The sequence below is a fragment of the Pan paniscus genome, chromosome 9 (assembly GCF_029289425.2).
Source record: "Pan paniscus chromosome 9, NHGRI_mPanPan1-v2.0_pri, whole genome shotgun sequence".
NCBI classification, from domain to species: Eukaryota; Metazoa; Chordata; class Mammalia; order Primates; family Hominidae; genus Pan; species Pan paniscus.
The window spans coordinates 73408378-73431991 of NC_073258.2; positions in this window are offsets into that span (position 1 = coordinate 73408378).

A 23614-nucleotide genomic window follows, 5' to 3' on the forward strand; every position below is an offset into this window, starting at 1 on the left:
AACTTTCATGTTCTTCTATTTTTCTTTTCATTCCCTCACCTATTTTACATAACTCTTTGATTCTCTATCTTCTTATGAAAAAGAGACTATTTTTAATTTCTTGACATTTCTCCTATTCTCTTTTGCTGTGACACCAACTCCTTCTTTTACCTTAACTGACTTTGCACTTGTTTGAGCTCGTTCAGCCTGACACTGCCAGCTCAGACGGTTTCCCATTTCTTCCAAGAGATATGCAAACCTCCCTCCTCCTTTGAGCCCACTCTTCAGAAGGATTTGGTGACCTGTACACAATAACCTGAGTTTACTGGCTTTGTGCTTTTTATTACTATTAATTAATCTTGATATCTTCCCTTCTTCCATCACAGTAGACTTCCTCTCTGTTCAGTATTGCCTAGCTAATATTTCTCCACCTTTTACTTACATTTTCCATCTTCCATAGCACTGCCCTTATCCACAAAATTACCCTCACTTTCTACAAGTATACCCCCACCTTCTACAAGTACACTCTTACTTTAAAAAATACTTTTGGCCAGGCGCGGTGGCTCACACCTGTAATCCCAGCACTTTGAGAGGCCAAGGCAGGCGGATCCCCTGAGGTCAGGAGTTCGAGACCAGCCTGGCCAACATGGTGAAGCCCTGTCTCTACTAAAAATACAAGAAAATTAGCCGGTTGTGCTGGCGTGAGCCTGTAGTCCCAGCTACTTGGGATGCTGAGGCAAGAGAATCACTTGAACCTGGGAGGTGGAGATACAGGTTGCAGTGAGCTGAGATCACGCCATTGCACTCCAGTCTGGGTGACAGAGCGAGACTCTGTCTCAAACAAAACAAAACAAAACAAAACAAAAAAGCAGGGCGTGGTGGCTCACGCCTGTAATCCCAACACTTTGGGAGGCCGAGGAGGGTGGATCATGAGGTCAAGAGATTGAGACCATCCTGAACAACATAATGAAACCCCGTCTCTACTAAAAATACAAAAAATAGCTGGGCGTGGTGGCATGTGCCTGTAATCCCAGCTACTCGGGAGGCTGATGCAGGAGAATTGCTTGAACCAGAGAGTCAGAGGTTGCAGTGAGGTGAGATCATGCCACTGCACTCCAGCCTGGCAACAGACTTGAGACTCCGTCTCCAAAAAAAAAAAAAAAAAAAAAAAGCCCGGGTGCGGTGGCTCACGCCTGTAATCCCAACACTTTGGGAGGCCGAGGAGGGTGGATCAAGAAGTCAAGAGATCAAGACCATCCTGGCCAACATAATGAAACCCCATCTCTACTAAAAATACAAAAAATACCTAGGCATGGTGGCACGAGCCTGTAATCCCAGCTACTCGGGAGGCTGTGGCAGGAGAATTGCTTGAACCAGGGAGTCAGAGGTTGCAGTGAGCTGAGATCACGCCACTGCACTCCAGCCTGGCAACAGACTTGAGACTCTGTCTCAAAACAAAACAAAACAAAACAAAACAAAACAAAACAAAACAGAAAAAACTTTCCATGTTTGATGTGTGCCTTTCTAAGATTTTTTTCTCCCCAAACCTACTCCTAAATTTTATTTTCTGGGATATGACCAAAATGCCAGTGAATGACTCACGTAGTTTGGGCTGATCAATACAAAACTTTAATAATTTTGCTAGCTAGCGTGCACATTATCACTACTTTTTCTTTTTACTTGTATTTTTATCTTTTGAGGCAGAGTCTCACTGTGTTGCTCAGGTTGGAGTGCAGTGGCACGATCACTTCCCGGGCTCAAGTGATCCTCCTGCCTCAGCCTCCCAAGAAGCTGGGACTACCAGAGTGTGCCATTGCGCCAGGCCATCACTACCTTTTAGTTCCCTTTGTGAAGTCTTCCTTCTAACTATTTAGGATGCTTGTGGACTCACAGTTCTTTCAATAGACTCAGTTAGTTCTGATTCACTGTGGTCATTTTTTCCCTCTCTGGAGTTTATGTGGTCACTCTTTGGCTACTCACAGCTCTGCTTTCTTGAATGACAGGGTGTTCCAGGCTGGGTATGAAATGCTTTCTACTTCAAAAGGTGGAATCAGTTTTTTTCACCAGAATCTTAGTTCTTCTTCCAAGAGAAAAATATTAGAGCCAAAATTTGGGACCTAGGCTGGTGCCACTTATCAACCAGGAGAAGGCAGATCAATATCAGAGTTTTCTCAGGTCACTTTGATGACCTAGCATGCATTTTCTTCTTGTTTCTGCCCCACTCTCCCTTTCATGTAAAGAGTCATGAGTACATCATATCATGCTCCAAGGTTGTTGTTACTTTTTTCTAATGTGAGATATTATTAAATATCCCTCCTTTTTTCAGCTGATAATTTTTCTATTTTCTCACCAACACTGATGTTAAACAACACTCAAACCAAGCCACGTTTTTATTAGTTTTATTCCCCCAATTTCTAAGTCTCCAATTCATTTTCTCTTTTAACCTCAGCTGAAGCATCCTCGGGCTGGCTACCAAGTGTGCACATCCAGATGATCTGACTGATAAGCATCAGTTGCACATCAATCATCCAAAAGGAAAAAGAAGTGCCAACCATCCTAGAGTAGCCTCAAAGCAAGTACCAAACGCTTATAAGGGCAGCATATAGACGAATACCATTGCTCACAGTTTCATTCCAATTTTTCCTCTAGTTTCCTCCAGCTGGACCTTACCATTTAAATCTATTTTCCTTCCCTTTGATTTTTTCCCCTTTTACTTGGTGCTCAAAAAAATTGTTTTTTTCTTCATGATTGGAGGTCCAATAAATTTTGTTTTGTTTTTAGTGGTTTTAGAACTGAACTCCATTTTCTCAAAGGTCCTAGGGTACATATCTTTTACTCTCCTTACTTGTCTTCCCAATTTGCTTATAACATTGTTTGGGGTTCCTTTATTTATTACTTCTGTAACTTTAAATGCTAACTTACACTTTTATTTCTTGTTTCATTGCCTATGGGCTGTTTCTTGACCTCAAGTTTTTAAGATATTGGTGCTCTTGTTCTTTATTTACTCTTCCTTTTATCTTCCACCTCTGTTTCTAGCATCTGTGCTTTTATGTTAACATTGTCAAAGTTAAAAACACTGATATTGCTTGATGATACTGTGTCTTATAAAAATAAGTAAAATGAAAACATTGATAGTCTCTTCTTTTGCCATAATACATTCTGTTCAATCTAAAAGTTAAAAATCAATATGTGAATACATACAATCTATATTAGTTAAGAATATTTTCATTGTATGCAAGGCTATTTTCATTGTAAGCAAAAAGTGGATTGATAGGCTCATGCAATACAAAAGTCCCAGATTAGGGCTGGCTACAGGTGTAACTGAGACAGGAGCTTGTGAAACATAATCAGGACATGGATCCCCTCTGTCCTTTGGCTCTGCTCCCCAGTTTGTGTTGGTCTCATTCACAGAGAGAGTGTCTCTCCCCTGTGGTTTTGATATGACTGTCGGCGACTTCTGGGGCAACATCATTCCACATTCATGTCCAGTAGGAAAGTGTGAAAATCTTTGCCTCAACTTTTCATCTAAAGTCATAAGACTCCCTGTGATGGGACATCTTGGGGCAAGTGTTGCCTCTTAACCTGTCAGGTCATTGGTGAGTGCTTTGTGTTGTTTATCTTAAGCCTGGTTTATATGGGCCACCCTTAGACTTGAGAGCAGAGCCCCACTTAAATCAAATGGCTGATTGGAGAAGGGCCTTGAGCTAATTGGGGAATAGATATTATGTAATTCTCCATTTCCTTGTAATTTTCCTTCAACCCCAACTTCCTTTAACCTCAATGCCCATCTCCCCTCCCCTCATATATATCAATTCTCTTAAACAGAACCCTGGGAGAAAGTTTCAGGCCTCACACTCCTAATTTCTCCTTCTCCTTCTCCTTCTCCTTCTCCTTCTTCTTCTCCTTCTCCTCCTCCCTCCCCCTCCCCCTCCCCTTCCCTTTCCTTCTCCCTCTCCCTCTCCCTCTCTCTGTCCCTCTCCTTCTCCTTTCCTTATTCTTCTTTTTGAGACAGGAGTCTTGCTCTGTCACCCAGACTGGAGTGCAGAGGTGCAATCATGGCTCACTGCAGCCTCAACTTCCCAGGCTGCAGTGATCCTCCTACTTCAGCCTCCAGAGTAGCTGGGACTACAGATGCGGGCCACTATGCCTGTCTAATTTTTGTATTTTGGGGAGAGATGGGGTTTCACCATGTTGCTCAGGCTGGTCTCAAGCTCCTGAGCTCAAATGATCCACCCACCTTGGTCTCCCAAAGTGCTGGGATTACGGGCGTGAGCCACTGTGCCTGGTGACACCTCCAAGTTCTGAGTAGGTAGGCTCTTCTGAGAGATCCATCTCCTGAGCATTTCCTGGAATGGGTACAGAGAAGAGGAGAGAATGGTGGTGTAGATTCACCAGGAAAGGATTTTGAAGCAATTTTTTAGAAATGAAAGACAATGGTTTTTCAGAAGGGAACAAACCTTTCATTACCTCCTTAACTTTCTCTAAATACTCCAGGAGATCAAATTTCTTGACTCCATATTCTCCAGCTCCCTCCCTGCTGGAGTCCTCCACCTTCCTCCTCCAATCTGGACTGGTTGCCTACTGGGATTTCCCTTCATTAACCTACTGGCTTCAATCTCAAGTCACATCTTTGTTGGTTTACTCACTTTTTTTTTTTTGAAATGGAGTCTCTCTCTGTCACCCAGGCTGGAGTGCAGTGGCTCGATCTCAGCTGGAGTGCAGTGGCTCGATCTCGGCTCACTGTAACCTCTGCCTCCTGGGTTCAAGCGATTCTCCTGCCTCAGCCTCCCTAGTAGCTGGGATTACAGGCATGCGCCACCACACCCAGCTAATTTTGGTATTTTTAGTAGAGACGGGGTTTCACCATGTTGGCCAGGCTGGTCTCAAACTCCTGACCTCAAGTGATCTGCCCAACACTACCTCCCAAAGTGCTAGGATTACAGGCCTGAGCCACAGTACCCGGCCTAGACCATGACTAATTCTTAAGAGAAATAAGCCAATGAACAATGGAAAAGCTTTGAGAAAGGGCCCAGTGAGAGGCAGATTCTGCTTGAAATGTTCAGGAATCATTGGGATGGGATAGAAGAGTGGAATAGAGAAGAATAGAGAGAATCCTGTAAAATATCTGAGCCCTGGTCACAACTCTGGCCAATGCTATTTCTATTGCATCCACTCTATCAGGAAGATCCCTTCATCTCAACCCTTTTTCTATGGGTTTCTCCAGGACAGGGAATAGCCATGAACAGTATGATCATAGTCACATCCATCTCAGACTGAAGCGTGCACAGGGTTTCCCTCTGAGAAGCTAGGTGGTACTAAATGGTTGGAGTCCTTTTCTTTTTTTTTTTTTTTTTAGTCTTTATATACAATAGAGTTATCTTTTGACTTCTAGTTCAAGATAGAGAATATGTGTTTGTGTCTTTTCCTACATAAGAACCCATTTCATGATAGAAAATAAAATTTAAGGCTGGGCACAGTGGCTGGCGCCTGTAATCCCAGCACTTTGGGAGGCCAAGGTAGGCGGATCACCTGAGCTCAGGAGTTCGAGACTAGCCTGGCCAACATGGTGAAACTCCGTCTCTACTAAAAATACAAATATTAGCCGGGCGTGGTGGCACAGGTCAGTAATCCCAGCTACTGACAGGAGAATCACTTGAAACTGGGAGGCGGAGGTTGCCGTAAGCCGAGATTGCACCATTGCATTCCAGCCGGGGTGACAGAATGAGATTCCACCTCAAAAAAAAAAAAAAAAAAAAAAAGAAAATTTAAAAAGTTATAAACCCACAGCAAACAGAAAATAAGAGAGAGGCTATCAATGTAAGAGAAATTTCAATGCATTTTGAAGAGAAAGAAAGTGAATGAAGAGGTAGTTACAGGTGAGGCAGGTGCTGGAAGCTGCAGCGTGGAATATGCAAGGGGGTGTGGGGAACAGAGTTGAGAACCCAAGAGAGCCCTAAGACACAGAAATGCTAGGACAGCCACAGGAGGAAAGACGACTCACCCATGAAAACTGGGAAATAAATTGAAGTTCTATAGATAGAACATTGTACCCTTCTTGCACCCTCTCCTGCCCCACCCACACACAGAAACCCTAGCAGGCAGGCATCTGTCTCTCAAGCAAATATTTAGAGCATGCTTCTTTAACATCTACACTCTTGCTAGCTGGTTACTAGATCAGCCTAGAACAAATCCCTCCAATAAACGAGCCCAGTACATGCTCCTAGAATCTCAGTTAGGTATTTATGTCTCATTCTTAAAAATAAAAGAAGTATTCCCAGGCATCTGAAAGCCTGCAAGATGAAATAGAGTAACCAAGAGGCTATGAAAAACAAGAACAAGGCTGGGGTGGGGTAGCTCATGACTCTAATCCTAGCACTTTGGGAGGCTGAGGCAGGAGGATTGCTTGAGCCCAGGAGTTCAAAACCAGACTGGGCAACATAGGGAGACCCTGTCACTAATAAAAATTCAAAAAAAAAAAAAATGTCAGCTGGACGCGGTGGCTCATGCCTGTAATCCCAGCACTTTGGGAGGCCAAGCCAGGCGGATCATGAGGTCAGGAGATCGAGACCATCCTGGCTAACACAGTGAGACCCCGTCTCTACTAAAAATACAAAAAATTAGCTGGATGTGATGGCGGGTGCCTGTAGTCCCAGCTACTCAGGAGGATGAGGCAGGAGAATGGCGTGAACCTGGGAGGTGGAGCTTGCAGTGAGCCAAGATCGCGCCACTGCACTCCAGCCTGGGTGACAGAGTGAGACTCCGTCTCAAAAAAAAAAAAAAAAAAATCAGGCATAGTGGTGCACTCCTGTAGTCTCAGCTCCTTGGGAGGCTGAAGTAGGAGGACCGCTTGAGCCTAGGAGGTCGAGCCTGCAGTGAATGTGTTCGTGCCACTGCACTCCAGCCTGGGCAACAGAGTGAGACCCTGTCTCTAAAATAAAAAAAAAAAAACAAAGGAAAACAAGAACAACAAGCTATGAAAAAGAACAACCAGCTCCTAGGATCTAAAGATATAATCGGCAGCGCATGGTTGCTCACACCTGTAATCCCAGAACTTTGGGAGGCCAAGGCAGGCAGGTCACCTGAGGTCAGGAGTTCGAGACCAGCCTGGCCAACATGGTGAAAACTTGTCTCTACTAAAAATATAAAAATTAGCCAGAAGTGGTGGCACACGTCTGTAATCCCAGCTACTCGGGAGGTGGAGGTTGCAGTGAGCCGAGATCATGCCACTGAACTCCAGCCTGGGTGACAGAGTGAGACTCTGTCTCAAAAAATAAAGATATAATTGATAAAATAAATAATGCAATAGAAGTACTGTAAGATAGAAAACATGAGAAAAAAAGATTATCAACATCAGAATCACAGAAACTCTAGAAATTACAAATGGGTAAAACAAGGAGTGAGAAATTATCAAAGAGATACTAGAGGAGAATTGACCAGAACTAAAGGACAGAGATCACTGGACTAAAAGGTTCCGTCAAGTTCCAAGCACATGAGTAAAAGAGACTCTCATCTTGATAAATCATTGTGAAATTTCAGAACTCCATGAAAAAAGAGGAGATTCTAAAAAATTTCAAAGATGGAAAAGAAAAAGGTGACTTTCAAATTAAACTTGGGAATTAGACTCACTTGGAACTGCTAGTCTGTAGTCCTAGGTGCTAGAGACAACGGAATAATGACTTTAAGATCTGAGGGGAAAGGTTTTCTATTTTAATTTTATGTTCTGCCAAATTTTCTGTCAAGTGTGAAGGCAGACTAAAGATATTTTTAGACAAACAAGGAATCAGAATTTTTACCTCCAGCATAGCCACTAGGAGGAAGTTACTTGAAGATAAACTCCAATAAAACAAGTGAGTAGCCGGGCCTGATGGCTCACGCCTGAAATCCAGCACTTTGGGAGGCCGAGGTGGGTGGATCACAAGGTCAGCAGTTCGAGATCAGCCTGGCCAATACAGTGAAACCTCGTCTCTACTAAAAATAGAAAAATTAGCTGGGCGGTAGTGGCATGCGCCTGTAATCCTGGCTACTCAGGAGGGTGAGGCAGCAGAATCACTTGAGCCTGGGAGGCAGGGGTTGCAGTGAGCTGAGATCACTCCATTGTACTCCAGTCTGGGTGACAGAGTGAGACCTCGTCTTAAAAAAAAAAAAAAGGCCGGGCACGGTGGCTCATGCCTGTAATCCCCGCACTTTGGGAGGCTGAGGCAGGCAGATCACGAGGTCAAGAGATTGAGACCATCCTGGCTAACACGGTGAAACCCCGTCTCTACTAAAAATACAAAAAAAATTAGCCGGGCATGGTGGCAGGTGCCTGTAGTCCCAGCTACTTGGGAGGCTGAGGCAGGAGAATGGCGTGAACCCAGGAGGCGGAGGTTGCAGTGAGCAGAGATCACGCCACTGCACTCCAGCCTGGCGACAGAGCGAAACGCCGTCTCGAAAAAAAAAAAAAAAGGTCAGAGCTCCCAATCAGGAAATCGGAGAATTTGTGGGGTGAATAAATAAGAAGAATAAGAGACTGGAATCTAAATTAACCTGAGTCCTTCCTGAAAATGAGAATTTAGGGGAAGGTGAAGGAAGGGCTGAGGACTGGGGAAGTGGTGGCAATTAGGAGGGGGTGTGGGAGTGGATAACCAAATATTCCAAGTAGGGAAGTAACATCCCTTAGGAAATTCTAAAATTTAACCATATCATATCATTGTCCCCTGGCCCCTGGGGCAGCTCTGCTGGCTGCCTGGTCCCACATGGTCCCTTGTCAAAATGGTGAAACCCGGTTCCTCAGGACAGTTGATGAGCAGGAATATTCTATTTTCCCACCTCTCTCTCCCGTCCCATTCAAGTTCCCCTGACTGTGTTAATCACCTCCTTTTTCCTTTAGTCAGATTTTTGTTGGAAATGAAAACTGTGAAATCAAGTCCTTCAAACCGATGCCCCTTGTGAGGGGTAATTCATAGTGGAAGGCCATGGTTCTGTATTTCCCTTGTCCATTTAGGCTCTGATAGAACATCCTGTTCTACTTCGAATGATTCTGTTTTATTGAGTTAGCATGACGGGTATGGGTATGAAAAAGAGCACCCAGAAAGTTCAAGGTGAGGAAATACTTGAGAACAGGAACCTGTCTGGCCCATCTTTGTAGTTCCCTTAGCCCAGCCTGGTGTCTAGCCAGGTATCAAAGGTACCAGAGCAGTGACTACAGTGCCATTGAGTATTGAGCTAGACGTGCTGACTACCTCACACTCCAGGTCAGGAATCACCCCCCAGCCTGGGGTAGGGCCACAAAGGCCAGTGGCATAAACTTGGCTATGGGGAAGGACTGCAAAAGCTAGACACCAGGAAGTTTTGACTTTCCAGGTGTGAAACGTAGAAGATGGCCAGTGACGACTAACTTCCCAATTTGTTATAAATATACATACATAATATGTTTATAGAAAATTACTTTTGAGATTGAAAAGCAAGAAGCAGTTTTGAATAATAGGTGCTGAGAAATTATGTGATTATTAAAATAATGACTATGTAAAAACTACACATGCATATTAATGAATGAGGATAATCCAAAGAAAGACCACACCGACACTAAAATAGTTTCAGTGATAGCATGAAGCAATTTTAAGTGAAATTCTAATTAATTTTTATAATGTCATAAATGTAATTTTAAATGTTCAAAGAAAAAAAGACTACTGAACTTCAGCATTGCACGTGGTGAACTGAAATTAACTTGGAAAACAGCACATGAGAGAACCCATTCAGGACTGCTACTCCTTGTAGATTTCCCCACAGGATCTGAACTGTGGGTAGCATACTTCCTTCCCATTTGTCACCTCTTTCTCCTATATCATTTTGAAGATGAAATACAAAGGCTATTGGGCATGTCAGGTTTAGACAGAGATCCTGTTCCATGATCTTGGGAATTAGGTGGAGAATATTTCATAGTCCCCCAGGATAAAGTATCTAGGGACAGTTGGAACATAGGCAAGATATCATTTTCAATTTCCTGTTTTCCTGTGTCTTCGCCCAGCTGGTTCTGGACCACCTAATTTCCCCTCTCCTTTAGTCACAACACACATTAACGAACACAAATAGATGTTTAGGCAGCTGCTGCCAGATTTACACATTCAGTATCTGATCTGATGGAGCTCTGCTGGAATGCTCCACTACGTTTAAGTGTGTGTAAGTTCTGGACAGCTGTGGAGAAAATGAATGATCAGAGTAAGTAGGGCTTCCTTGGTACTGTTGTCTAGTTCTTGCACTGTGTAAAGATGCCTGGCTGAGGAGGTGCAAGTGGACTGAAGCCCAGTCCCTCCGTCACTCCTCATGCTGTGTGCACCAGCAGGAGCTGCTTCAGAAGAAGTGCTATTTTCTTCTCACAAAGATGTTGTCCGCTTGCTAGGCTGTGGTCCCCAGGGGCCGTGTCTGCTCAAAGGAGGGCACTTGTGTCTAACTTGTCCACATAGAAGGAGCATTCCTCATTCATTCAAGGCACATACACTTCGCACCTGCTCTCAGAATGGGTTAGGGTTACTCAGAGAAGCCTCCTTGAGAGAGAAGGATTTTGAGACAACTCTGAAGGAAGAAAAGTATAGTTTTCCGAAGAGAAAAACTGGAAATGCACAGACTTATTTAGGGAAGGGGCCAGATGTCATAGAGACTCTCAATGTCTGCCTGTTTTCCCCTCAGACACTGCCATCTCTGTATTTGTTGCATCTCTGTACCTGAGGACTGTTTCCAGAACCACGGAAAGCTGTCTTACCCACCCAAACTCTCTAGGCTGGAAGTGCTGGGGAACAAACACTCCCTCCAGCAAGCAGCCCTCAACTGATGAGAGTTGGTATAAAGTACCCCAGTTCCCTTGTATCCCTAGTGAGATGATTCTGAGGGGGTGTGTTTTATACTTTTAATCAGAATTTTCCGTGGCATTAAGCTCTAGTTGCACTCTGTGGCAGTCAGCTTGATGCTCCTTTCACTGGCTTCCCTCAATCATTTCTCTATCTCTCCTGCAGGGGGCTCCTGCACCTCGCTTCAAAACTGCCTGCACTTCCAACTCGTGCTCGGCTTCTGAGGGAACCCACACAAAGACACGGTTTGCCCGGCTGAAACAGAGATGAGCTGGGATTGAGGGGAAGCTGGATACATGATAAGGGGCAATTTGTGGAAGGCCTTAGAGACCACACTGAGAGGTCAGACTTGATTGAGGAGACAGTTCATGTGCCGGATGACATATGAGTGATATATTTTTCTTTCAATTTATTATTTTCATATTTGATTTATTAATTCCTAGGTTTCTACGAGCCTTGCATTGCCCATTGAGTTCTGGCTAATAAAATCTCAGCTGGGCCAGGCACGGTGGCTCACGTCTGTAATCTCAGCACTTTTGGAGGCTGAGACAGGGGGATCCCTTGAGGTCAGGAGTTTAAGACCAGCCTGGCCATCATGGTGAAACCCCGTCTCTACTAAAAATACAAAAATTAGCCAGGCATGCCTGTAATCCCAGCTATTCGGGAGGCTGAGGCACCAGAATCACTTGAACCCAGGAAGTGGAGGTTGCAGTGAGCTGAGATCATGCCTCTGCATTCCAGCCTCGGTGACAAAGCCAGACTCTGTCTCAAAAAACAACAACAACAACAACAACAACAACAAAAAACTTAGCTGAAGATAAACACTGCAACCTTCTTATCTGTCAGTTGCCAGTAAAAAGAAATTCTAGAGAGAAAAGTGTGATTAAGGTGTAAGACTGAGATGAAATTCAGAGCTATGAAACCATTCCCAAGATCTTGTTAGAGAAATATGAAGGTGAAAATAATCACAAGACTATAGTCCACATAAAGGATTTTTATTTGTAGCCATCCTGTTCAACATTTTATATCCTTAAAAAAGCCAACTTTGTAAAGTAATCTGAAAAGTCTCCTTAAGCACATTGGGTTTTCAAAATTTTAAGATTATTTCTTATGGTAGGAAACCTTGAATCCCACAGCACTGCATAATAATTGGTTGTCAAGGGAAACTGCATGACTGTAACTGGTATTGGTAACTCCTAAATGTATATAAATAACTTAAAGCCTTTGTTTTGCAGAAGAGTCTGAAATTCTGTACATGGTTCTTCTCATTTAGACCCAGAATAAAATTAATAATGTCAGTGACTCTGGCAGACTCTTTGTCCTAAGACAATACATTTGAGTGGTTTAAATTAGAAATTTAGCAAATACATTATATTCTCTCTGCTTTGAAGGCTTAGAAACACAGATCAAATCTTCTATCTAAGCATTTTCCTCTGCCACACAAGTTCAGAAACCTAGAATCACCTTTAACATGTGGACTGTCATCAATCAATCTCACAGAAAATGTGGTATTAAAAAAAACCCAGAATGCCAGTTTGATAATTCATACTGGAACTCTTTCTACAGAGGGGTCTGGGTGCTCATATTCTCCTATCAGAGCACTTTTGCCCTGCAGGCAGCTACCCAAGGAGCCAGATTGTAATCAGAAGTTTATGTGGCATGCATGAATTCAAAACAAAGGGAATTTGATGAGTTGAATGGTTAATGGTTTCAGGCCAAATGAAGGTGACACTCCCATCTTATTCCCGGGACAGAACATTTTATGGATTTCTTGGTGCAGAGTCCTCATCACCATGGATAATATTGGATGGACACTGATAGTGTGTGTCTTTGTGACTCTTAAATACTTTTAATACATTGAACTAGTCCACACAGGCATGGGGTTCTTAACTATGGGTTTATGAACTGGATAACTAGAGATTCTTTCTTTTTTTAGGAACAGGGTCTCATTCTGATACCAGGCTGGAGTGCAGTGGCATGATCCTAGCTCACTACATCTCAAATTCCTGGACTTTAATGATCCTCCTGCCTCAACCTCCTGAGTAGCTAGGACTCCAGGCTTGCCATCAAGCCTGGCTAAATTTTTATTTTTTGTAGCAACAAGGTCTTGCTATGTTGCCCAGGCTGGTCTTGAACTCCTGGGCTCAAGTGATCCTCCTGCCTTATCTCCTGCCTTGGCCTCCCAAAGTGCTGGAACTACAGGCATGCCCAGTCTGTATAACTAGGACTCTTGAGCACTTGGAAATTAAATGCAAATTTCGTGTCTATGCATATTTTCTCTGGGGAAAATTTATAGATTTTATCAGACTCTCAGTGTGATTTGTTATCCAAACAGAATTAAGAACCACTGATGTAAATAAAATCAAGTCCTGCCAGCCTGGGTCTCCAGTTTTCCTTAAAGCGACTTTTTTAATGTTCCTGCTCTGATTCATTATGTGCTGCTTTTTTGTTTTGTTTTTGTTGTTGTTGTAGTTTTTGAGACACAGTCTCGCTCTGTCGCCAAGGCTGGAGTCAGTGACGCAATCTCGGCTCACTGCAACCTCCGCCTCCCAGGTTTAAGTGATTCTCCTGCCTCAGCCTCCCGAGTAGCTGCGACTACAGGTGCCCGCCACCATGCCCAGCTAATTTTTGTATTTTTAGTAGAGATGGGGTTTCACCATATTGGCTAGGCTGGTCTCAAACTCCTGACCTTGTGATCTGCCTGCCTTGGTCTCCCAAAGTGTTGGGATTACAGGCGTGAGCCACTGCGCCCGGCCCCCATTATGTGCCGTTTTAAAGCATTAACTGCTCTAGGGAGCTCTTATTTCCAGGTTTAGGGGGAAAAGAGAGTTCCTTAATGTAACCATGAAAGGTTTGATAATCAGAGAGAAATGGGAGGATATTCTACACACAGTGATCAGTGTGAGCCCAAAGTGTCCCGTCCATCAAGAGTTTAGATGCATTTTTAAAAATTTACTCTGTGTTATTTTGAAAGTTCCAAATTTGATTTCTTTCTTTTCATGGTTAGTGGTCAGAATGAGTAGAGAGTAGCATTAGAGCTGGAAAAGCTGGAAAGCATATGTGAAAATGAATTTTAAGTGCATTGGACCAAAGAGGATGAAATGTAAGTTTGATAGTCATGAAATTATCAGCAGGAGTGTACTTACATGGATTCAGGCTGTAGTAATTAATTGAGTGCTCACAAGTGGCTTTAACAACTTGCTTGACTAGTTTACTGAAGCCTGGATTCAGTGGTGGTCTAGAGTCAATGAGGCTAAGGTGTCAAAGATCCAAAATCTCAGGAAGATGGGAATCTTGGAATGGACCTAAATGTGCAATTTTCCCAGCCACCCTCATCCATGACCCTGGAAGGTTCAGAGGATGCTCCATTTACCATGGTGCTGAGATATGTGGACCTGATGGGCACCCCAAAAAGCATTGCCAAATATGATAGTGGGAGATGCTACCTGAGAACTGGTAATAGGTTGCAGGGACAGAAAGGCTATTAGAATGCTTTGACCTTCGAAGATCAGTAGTAGCAACTAATTGATGGTAGGGTTCTTAGAAATGAACAGACAGACAGTCTACCAAGATGTGGCTTTATCTATATTATTGAAAAATAGAAACCTGATTCAAGTCACCACAGTGGGAATTTACTGCCTCATACCCAATTATTAAACCTAAGACAGTTCGCAGGCCTATTGTTCATTGATTGAGAGAAAGGCTCAGTCCCTTTAAGGAAAGATCTTGCAATGTGGCAGTAAGTATATATTACAAACAAACTTTCCTCCAAGCCTCCCCTGGAAAGGCCTGCAGCCACTTACTAAAATGACTGTGCATTGGGAGAGAAAATACCCAAACCATTTGGAAGCTATTTTACACTGGTTCTGAGTGTGTACTAATCATTGGTGGTACAAAATGCCAACCTGGTCTTCTGGTCGGAACAAGGGCTTATGGAGGTCATGTGATACATGGATTCTTGGCCTTAGTCCATCACTGGACAGTGGGTCCAATGAATCTAGTTATTTCCCTTGTTCCTGCATATATAGTTAAAATAGACATACATAGTCATTGACTGAACCCCTTCCATTGGCTGCATGATTCACCATTGTTTAGTGTCTCTCCTTCACCCACTCCTATGGCCTCTGTGGCTTCATGACATGGATGACCTGGAGAAGAGATATGTAGATGGGCCTCTTGGAATGGGCATAGAGTATGAAGGCAATCATGTCCCACAAAAATACCCAACAGAGGTCATCCACTGCATATGAGTCACTCAGTGATCAGGTGGACAAGATGACTGGATGTGCAGGTGTCAGTTGGCCTCCTTCCCCAGACCCTCCAGTTGTTGCTCAATGGACCAGGTACAAAGTGTCAAGATGGAAGAGATGGAAGCTGCACACAAGCTTAACAATATATCCTCTCACCAAAGCTTATTTGGCTACCACCACTAGTGAGTGCCCAGCTGCCAACTGCAGAAGCCAAGGATGAGTCCCCATTATGGCACCATTCCCCAGAGAAACTAGCCAGGAATCTCTGGTGGTAACTGATTTCATAGGAACCCTTCCTTCATTGAGGACAGAAAGTGCTCTCATGGGAATAGATATGTTTCCAGAGTTTTTTTCCTTGTTCCTAATGCTTCTACCAGAACCATGTCATTTTTTTTTTTTTGAGACAGGGTTTTGCTCTATCACCCAGGCTAGAGTGAAATGTTGTAATCATAGCTCACTGTAGCTTCCAATATGAGCCCTCCTGGCCTCAAGATATTCTCCCACCTTAGCCTCCAGAGTAGCGGGGACTACAGGCACATGCCACAATGCCTGGCTAACTTTTTAAATTTTTTATAGAGACAGGATCTTGCTACGTTGCCCAGGCTGGTTCAAACTCCTTTCTTTTCATGGTTAGTGGTCAGAATGAGTAGAGACTAGCATTGAAGCTGGAAAAGCTGGAAAGCACGTGTGGATTGCCTCAAGCAATCCTCCTGCCTAGGCCTCTCACAGCCGTGGGATTACAGGCAGGAGCCACTGTACCCAGCCAAGAATGTCATCTTTACCAACATGGTATCCCATACATCTGACCAAGAGGCTAATTTTATAGTGGAAGAGGTGTGGCAACAGGCTCATACCATGAGATTTATGTTAACCTTAGGATATATGTTATCACCCAGAAACAGCTGGCTTGAGAGAATCACCTATGAAGGTCAGGGTTACTGAGAGAATGACCTGCTGAAGGTCAGTTATGGTGCCAGCAGAAATACAGCACCCTAACAAATGGAAGAGCGTACATTCTTTACATCAGCAACCAATATATGACATTATTTTCTCTACAGCAGGGACACACAAGCATAGGAAGGAGGAAGGTGGAGTAAGAGAGTCCCCTCTCATGAATGCATCTAATAATCCAGTTAAAGAATATTTGCTTCTTGTCCCCACTGTCTTATTCCTTGCAGGTTTAGAAGCCTTAGTTGCTAAGGGAGAAAATGCTTCCAATAGGGAACATAGTTGCAGACTCGTTAAGTTGGAAGCTAAGACTGCTCAGTTGCCATTTTGTTTTCCTCATGCCGCTGAGCCAATAGGCAGAGATGTGGGTTACTCTATCGGCTGGGATAACTAATTCTAATTATTAAGGGGAAAGTGAATTACTGGATGTTTTAGAACAACATAATTCCTAGAAACATTAAGGAGAAACTCTAATTTTTAGTCATCTTCAGTATATCAATTATTTTATTTTAAACTTTTTTGTGTGTGTGTGGAGATTGCGTCTCACCATCTTGCCCAGGCTGGTCTCAAACTCCTGGCCTCAAGCTATCCTCCTGCTTCAGCCTCCCAAAGTGCTAAAATTACAGGCATGGACCACCATACCTGGCCCAGTTATTTTATTTTAAGTATGACTTGACAATCTAGGGACATGTGGTTTAACATGAAATGTGAGAAGTTGGAATTCTTTTCTAACCTTTGGTCTGGGGAAGGACCTTGAAAGGTTAGTCTAGCCTAGGGATAAAAGCAGAAAACTCAACCTTTTTATGGGTTACATGGGAAAGGTATCAGGGGAGTGGACAGGCTCAGTTTATGATCACTCTCTGAAATGACGAAGACTTCTCAAATAAAAGAAGTTCAAAAGTGGAGTCGCAGCTGGGCTTGGTGGCTCACGCCTCTAATTCCAATAACTGAAGAGGCTGAAGGAGGGCGGGTTGCTTGAGGCCCAGAGATTGAGGCCAGTTTGGGCAACATAGCAAAACCCCACCTCTCTTAAATCTCTCTTAAAAAAAAATTCCAGCCACTTAGCCAGGCTTGATGGTGTGTGCCTGTAGTTCCAGCTACTCAGAAGTCTGAGGTGGGAGGATTGCTTGAGCCCAGGAGTTCAAGGCTACCGTGAACCATGATCGGACCACTGCACTCCAGTCTGGGTGACAGAGCAAGACCCCGACTCTAAAAATAACAAAATAAAAATTAAAAAATGGAGTCAGATCAAGGAGAACTCAAAGACAGCAAAGAGGCTTACTACAGATACTCACTCTTATCCTGCTGGCCCTGTCGACCACTCTCAGGTTCTGCCGTGCTCCAGATTCTGGCAGAATTAGGTCAGACGGTGGTGGAATATAGGACTGCAGACTTAAAGATGATAATAACATTCCATCGTTTAATAAAAATAGCTCCATGTTGGAAGAAATGGAAAACACGCACCATTGAGAAATTTTCTGTTGGAACTTACCTAAGATGGAAGGTGTCCAGGATGCAGATGTAAATGCAAGTCCGGAGTTCTGGACCCTACACTGGTGGTTGATGGTCGTTAGCACAGAAATAAGGCACCAACAATGAAGTTAGTGCTCAGGCCTCACTTTCACGGTCTTATGTGAAGTCTTTGTTCAACTACTAGATGACATCAATTTTAGACATGACAGATCACCTTTTGACTCCAATTTGGTGGCTAATAGTACAGGTAATATTTACTACCTCTGGACCCTCATCCTACTGACAGCTACTCCTTCATATTTTATAAAACAAGAAGACCCTGGAGTGGAGCTATGATGAGGGTCTGTTAGAGATGGTGGATTATAAATAAGAATCACAATTTTTCAGCCAGGCACGGTGGCTCACACCTGTAATCCCAGCACTTTGAGAGGCTGAAGTGGGTGGATCCTTTGAGCTCCGGAATTTAAGACCAGCCTGGGCAACATGGCAAAACCCGTTGCTACCAAAAATACAAAAATTAGCTGGGCGTGGTGGCACGCCTGTGGTCTCAGCTACATGGGACACTGAGGCAGGAGGATTGATTGAGCCCGGGAGGTTGAGGCTGCAGTGAGCTGAGATCACACCACTGCACTCCAGCCTGGGCAACAGAGCAAGACCCTGTCTCAAATTAAAAAAACAAAAAAGAGAGAGAGAAACTGAAAGCAAACAAAAAATTTAAAACTGAATGTGAAAGGGCAGAGGGGAAACAAACAAACCAAACCAAAATAAACAATTCAACGATTTCCACAGAACAGCTCTAGTGGCCTGTACTGGGTATACCGTGCCAGGGTTATTAGCAGGACTGTAAGAGAATTCCTCCAAATTTTACATAACTTTCAGTTTAAAGCTTTCTCTTATTATTTGACAAGAGCTCTTCAACTTCTCACTACAGGGCAGTGTTACATCATTTATAGAGGCTGTTGCACCAAGTTTCATTACCATGGGAGAGGCAATGCAATTTTGGCCAATTTTCCTTGTATTTTTTTCCCTCAACAAATAGCTACTCATACACACCATATTTTAATAGAAAGCCTCAGTCCTTGTCATCAGAACCTTCTTAGAAGTTTCTATTAGAGATATGCTTTTGGCCCACGTGAAGATGAAGTGCTGATTCCAAGCTCTAAGGTGTTTCAGAATGTCACCCTTAAAAACAACAATAATGTTAACTTTGAAAAAATAAAGCCAGTAATTTCTACTGCTTCTCAGTTCAAGTGAGTCTGGGTCTGCTGATGTCCTGGAATAGGGAGCAGGGCACCGGCACAGAGCCATGAGGCAATTTAGCAGTCCAGTAAAGTTCCCAACCTCTGCTATGCAGAAAGGCCAGAAAGATCTGCTGGGCACCAGGCAGAATGAGTTATGAAAACTACTGCCACATTGGGGGACACATCAGAGGGCCAGGAGAATGGGCAGACCTGGTTCCGGGCAGAAGGCTGTGGCTGCTGCAGAAATTGGGGCAAGAGATGAGGGTGCCTGAACTGAGCAGGTGGCCGTGGTGATGGAGGCAGGCTTGGGAACTGGTGCTCTCTATGAGGTGCTCTAGGAGGTAGAGAGTGGAAGCTGGGCAGACTGAGAGGGGTGGTCAGAAAACAGATTGATGGGCCTTGAGATTTCAAAGGTGGAGTAATTTCAAGTTCTGATTAGATTGTAGAATACGTCCATGGAAGTTTGTTCTAAAATTTCTCTGGAAAATATAGGAGCATTCCATACACAGAAAAACAAAAACTTAAGGTGTGATTCCAGGGGAACTTTGAGCTTTCAAAAGGAACTTTTGTAGGCTTGTAAAATTCCTATCAGGCCTTACTGGAAACAAGATGGTCAGGTAAATAGGCCAGCAGAGGAAAGATGCCCCCTCACATCTGGAGCAAATGATTCCCACCAGATCCTGGTAGCTTCACCAAGAGTAAGTACACCAGTCAACCTGTGAGTAGAAAACATATTTTGCAAAGCCATGTTGGGTGGAGAATGTCACAAAAAATAGCGTTTCCAGAGCCAGAGATACTTTCAGGGGTGGAGAAAGACAAGCACAGAGGGTTCCCCTAATGGCCAGAGGACCGCCAGGCCCAGATAGGAAAGGTCTTTCTCACATAAGGAGCAGCACCCAGGGTGCCAAGGTCATTCAGAGCTGAGGACTTGCAGCCCTAAGCACAAAGGCCTACAGGTGGAGGAACTGAGTTGTTCATCAGGCTTGACAGCTGCAGCAGTTTGAGACTTTCTTGGGTTGGAATTTCCAGTGGAGAGGAAAGGAACTAAAAGATAATATCCTTGGAATCTTTGGAGTATCACAGGAATTCCCGGTGGTGAGAGTGGATTTCAAACGAGAATGTAGAGGAGTGGGCCCGAAAGTCCCTCTGTCTTGTTTGTTTTTGATTTTTTTATTATTATTATTATAGAGACAGGGTTTCGCTATCTTGCCTAGGCTGGTCTTGAACTCCTGACCTCAAGTAATTCCCCTTCCTTGGCTTCCCAAAGTGCTGGGATTACAGGTGTGAGCCACCAGGCCAGGCCTGGTTTATTGACAGAAGGGTGGAGCTGGAAAGGTCTCATATGTCCATGTTTTGAGACATTTCTTCCCTTCACAGACACAAGAGAAGGCCTTGTGCTCCTGGTTCTCCTGCCTGATCTCCTGGTCTTGTTGCTTCCCACTAAGTGGAGCCCTTAACCTGCTTTCTGACTGCACATTTTCTATAGCGTAGAGCAGATATTAAAGGAAGGGTAAGGATCTGACTGCTTCCCAAGTTTGTTATAGCAAATACTAGGAAGAACGAGAAGTGGAATCTTTTCCTTGGTTCACAGTTACTGCTTTTTTTCTGCAAGGAAATCCAAAGGATCTCCTAATTGAATTCTAAGATTGTGTGACCTATTTCGAGATTTTTTTTTTTTTTTTTTTGAGATGGAGTCTCGCTCTGTCGCCCAGGCTAGAGTGCAGTGGCATGATCTGGCTCACTGTAAGCGCCGCCTCCCGGGTGCACGCCATTCTCCTGCCTCAGCCTCCCAAGTAGCTGAGACTACAGGCACCCACCACCATGCCTGCCTAATTTTTTTGTATTTTTTAGTAGAGACGGGGTTTCACCGTGTTAGCCAGGATGGTCTCGATCTCCTAACCTCATGATCCACCCACCTCGGCCTCCCAAAGTGCTGGGATTACAGGTGTAAGCCACTGCGTCCTGCCCCCCTCCTTTTTTTTTTTTTTTTTGTGACAGAGTCTTATTCTGTCACCCAGGCTGGAGAGCAGTGGCACAAACATGGCTCACAGCATCTTTGACCTCCTGGGCTCAGGTGATCCTCTCGCCTCAGCCTTTTGAGTAGGTGGACTACAGGTGTGTGCCAACATGCCTGGCTAATTAAAAAAAATTTTTTTTTAGAGATAGGGTCTCTATGCTGCCCAGGCTGGTCTCGACCTCCTGGGCTCAAGCAGTCTTCCTGCCTTGGCCTCCCAAAGTGCTGGGGTTACAGGTGTGAGCCACTGCGCCAGGCCTACTTTGAGAATTTCTAGTTAACATGACTTGTATTCTGTGTTTAAGTCCTTCAGTGTGATTAATAACCACGTACACTGTCAGCAATAGTTTAAATATATGTATTGTGATCATAAATGTTGTAAGTTGAAGAAATAAATGATCTGTAATAATGTTTCCCCTTCCTTGACTTGAGAGAATTCCATAGGCTGTGCTAGCTCCTGGCTAGGATTGTCCTCAGACATACCTGATCCTTGAACTGGACACAGTAGTGATAGCTCATGTGACAGGTTTTTCACAGCTTTTCTTGATGCAGTGAATGCCCAGGTTAGACTGTCTAGACCAGGTTATTTTGACCTTGGCACTTTGGCATTTTGGATTAGATAATTCTTTTTTTTTTTCCTTTTTGTGGAGAACAGGGTCTCACTATATTGTTCAGGCAGGTCTTGAAATCCTGGGCTCAAGCTATCCTCCCGCCTCTGCCTCCCTAAGAGCTGGGATTATAGGCGTGAGCCACTGTGCCCAGTGGGACTGGATAATTCTTTATCGAGGGGCTGTCATGTGCATTGTAGGATATTTGGCAGCATCCTTGGTCTATCCCCACTAGATTGCAATAGCATTCCTCCTTCCAAGTTGTGACAACCAAAAATGTCTCCAGACATTGCCAGATGTCCCCTTTTTGGCAAAATCACCCCTACTTAAGAACCACTATTTTAGACAAATCCATCTTCCTTCCCCACTGGATATATAATTGATCACAAAGTCTGTTGAATCCACATTCTCGAATTATCTTTCAAATCCATTTCCTCTTCTCTGTCGCCAGTGTTCCCAGTTTTCCAAGGGAATGCACAAGGCTCTTCTTAAGGTTTGGACGGAGTCCAGGTTTGGAAGAGTAACCCTGGAGCAAGGTATTAGCCAAGGCTGGGATTACAGTAGCCCATGCTGGCCACTGGGTGGTGTCAGTACAGCACCAAACCTGGAACCAAGAGGCGCGCTCAGAGCCAGGACCCTGCATTGCCCTAGAAGCAGCCAGACATGACACCACCCAGGCTAAGTCAGTAACATTTGGCACCATCTATCTACAGAGTGCCTACTGTGCACTGGGCACTCCAGAAGGTGCTTTACCCATAATAATAAGAAGCATAGTTAACCGTTATTGAACATTTCCTCCATGCTAGACCCTGGGTTCTGTGCTTTGCGTGGATTATATTCTTGAATTCTCACAACAATCCTAAGAAATAGGCAAGGCATATTTGGCCGGGTGCCGTGGCTCACGCCTGTAATCCCAGCACTTTGGGAGGCCGAGGCGGGCGGATCACGAGGTCAGGAGATCGAGACCATCCTGGCTAACACAGTGAAACCCCATCTGTACTAAAAATACAAAAAAATTAGCCGGGCGTGGTGGCAGGTGCCTGTAGTCCCAGCTACTCGGGAGGCTGAGGCAGGAGAATGGCGTGAACCCGGGAGGCAGAGCTTGCAGTGAGCCAAGATTGTGCTACTGCACCCCCAGCCTGGGTGACAGAACGAGACTCCCTTTCAAAAAAAAAAAAAAAAAAAAAAGAAATAGGCATATTCATTTATTTATTATCTCATTTCACAGATAAGAAAACAGAGGTACAGAGAAGTTAAGAAACTGGAAAAAAATCATATTTAATTCTTTCAAAAACGTTCAATAAATTCATTTAACTATTGGACATCTACTGTGTGCCATGTACTCTTGTAGATATGAGGGGTTTTTTTTGTTTGTTTGTTTTTTTGAGACTGAGTCTCACTCTGTCACCAGGCTGGAGTGCAGTGGCGTGGTCTCGGTTCACTGCAACCTCCGCCTCCCTGGTTCTAGTGATTCTCCTGCCTCAGCCTCCCGAGTAGCTGGGACTACAGGCGCATGCCACCACGCCTGGCTAATTTTTTGTATTTTTAGTAGAGATGGGGTTTCGCCATGTGAGCCAGGATGGTCTCGATCTTTTGACCTCGTGATCCACCTGCCTTAGCCTCCCAAAGTGGTGGGATTACAGGAGTGAGCCATCACGCCCGGCCACGAAGTGATATTTTTAACCCCATATTATATGAGACGAAGTAGATCTCAGAACATGAGTGTTATAGTCCAGGTTTGCACAGCTTGCTGAGTCAGTATTTTAACTCAGGGCTATGTGTCTGATTCCAGCACCTCCCTCTGCACCCGTATTAGAACACAGTGAGAAGGCTCCCCAAGCCATGCCTCCTGTTGGCCTATCTCTCGCTGATCTGCTCCACAGTGGAACCCTCACATGCATCTACATGTTTCAGACAAGGCTCTGGGCACCCAAAGATTAACAAGACAGACCCAGAGCTTGCTTTCATAGAGCCCACAGTTAGGGGGTGCTCAGGGAAGACAGCTGTTCAAACAACTCATTCCAGAAGTTGTTATGTACAATTGTGCTGACTGCTAGAAAGGAAAAGCACGGGACAGGAAGTTGTGAAATAGTTTCAGGGAAGCCATACTTGTGTAGGAAGTCAGGTCGAACTTCATGGGAAAGGGGAATTTAGGCTGAGAGTTCAAAATTGAATAGCAGTTGATTGAGCAGTGAGTCATGGAGGAACTGTCTATACTAGAAATGAAAAGGCTTTGAGGCTGGGAAAGAACTTGGCCCTAATGGTCAGAAGGGTGAAG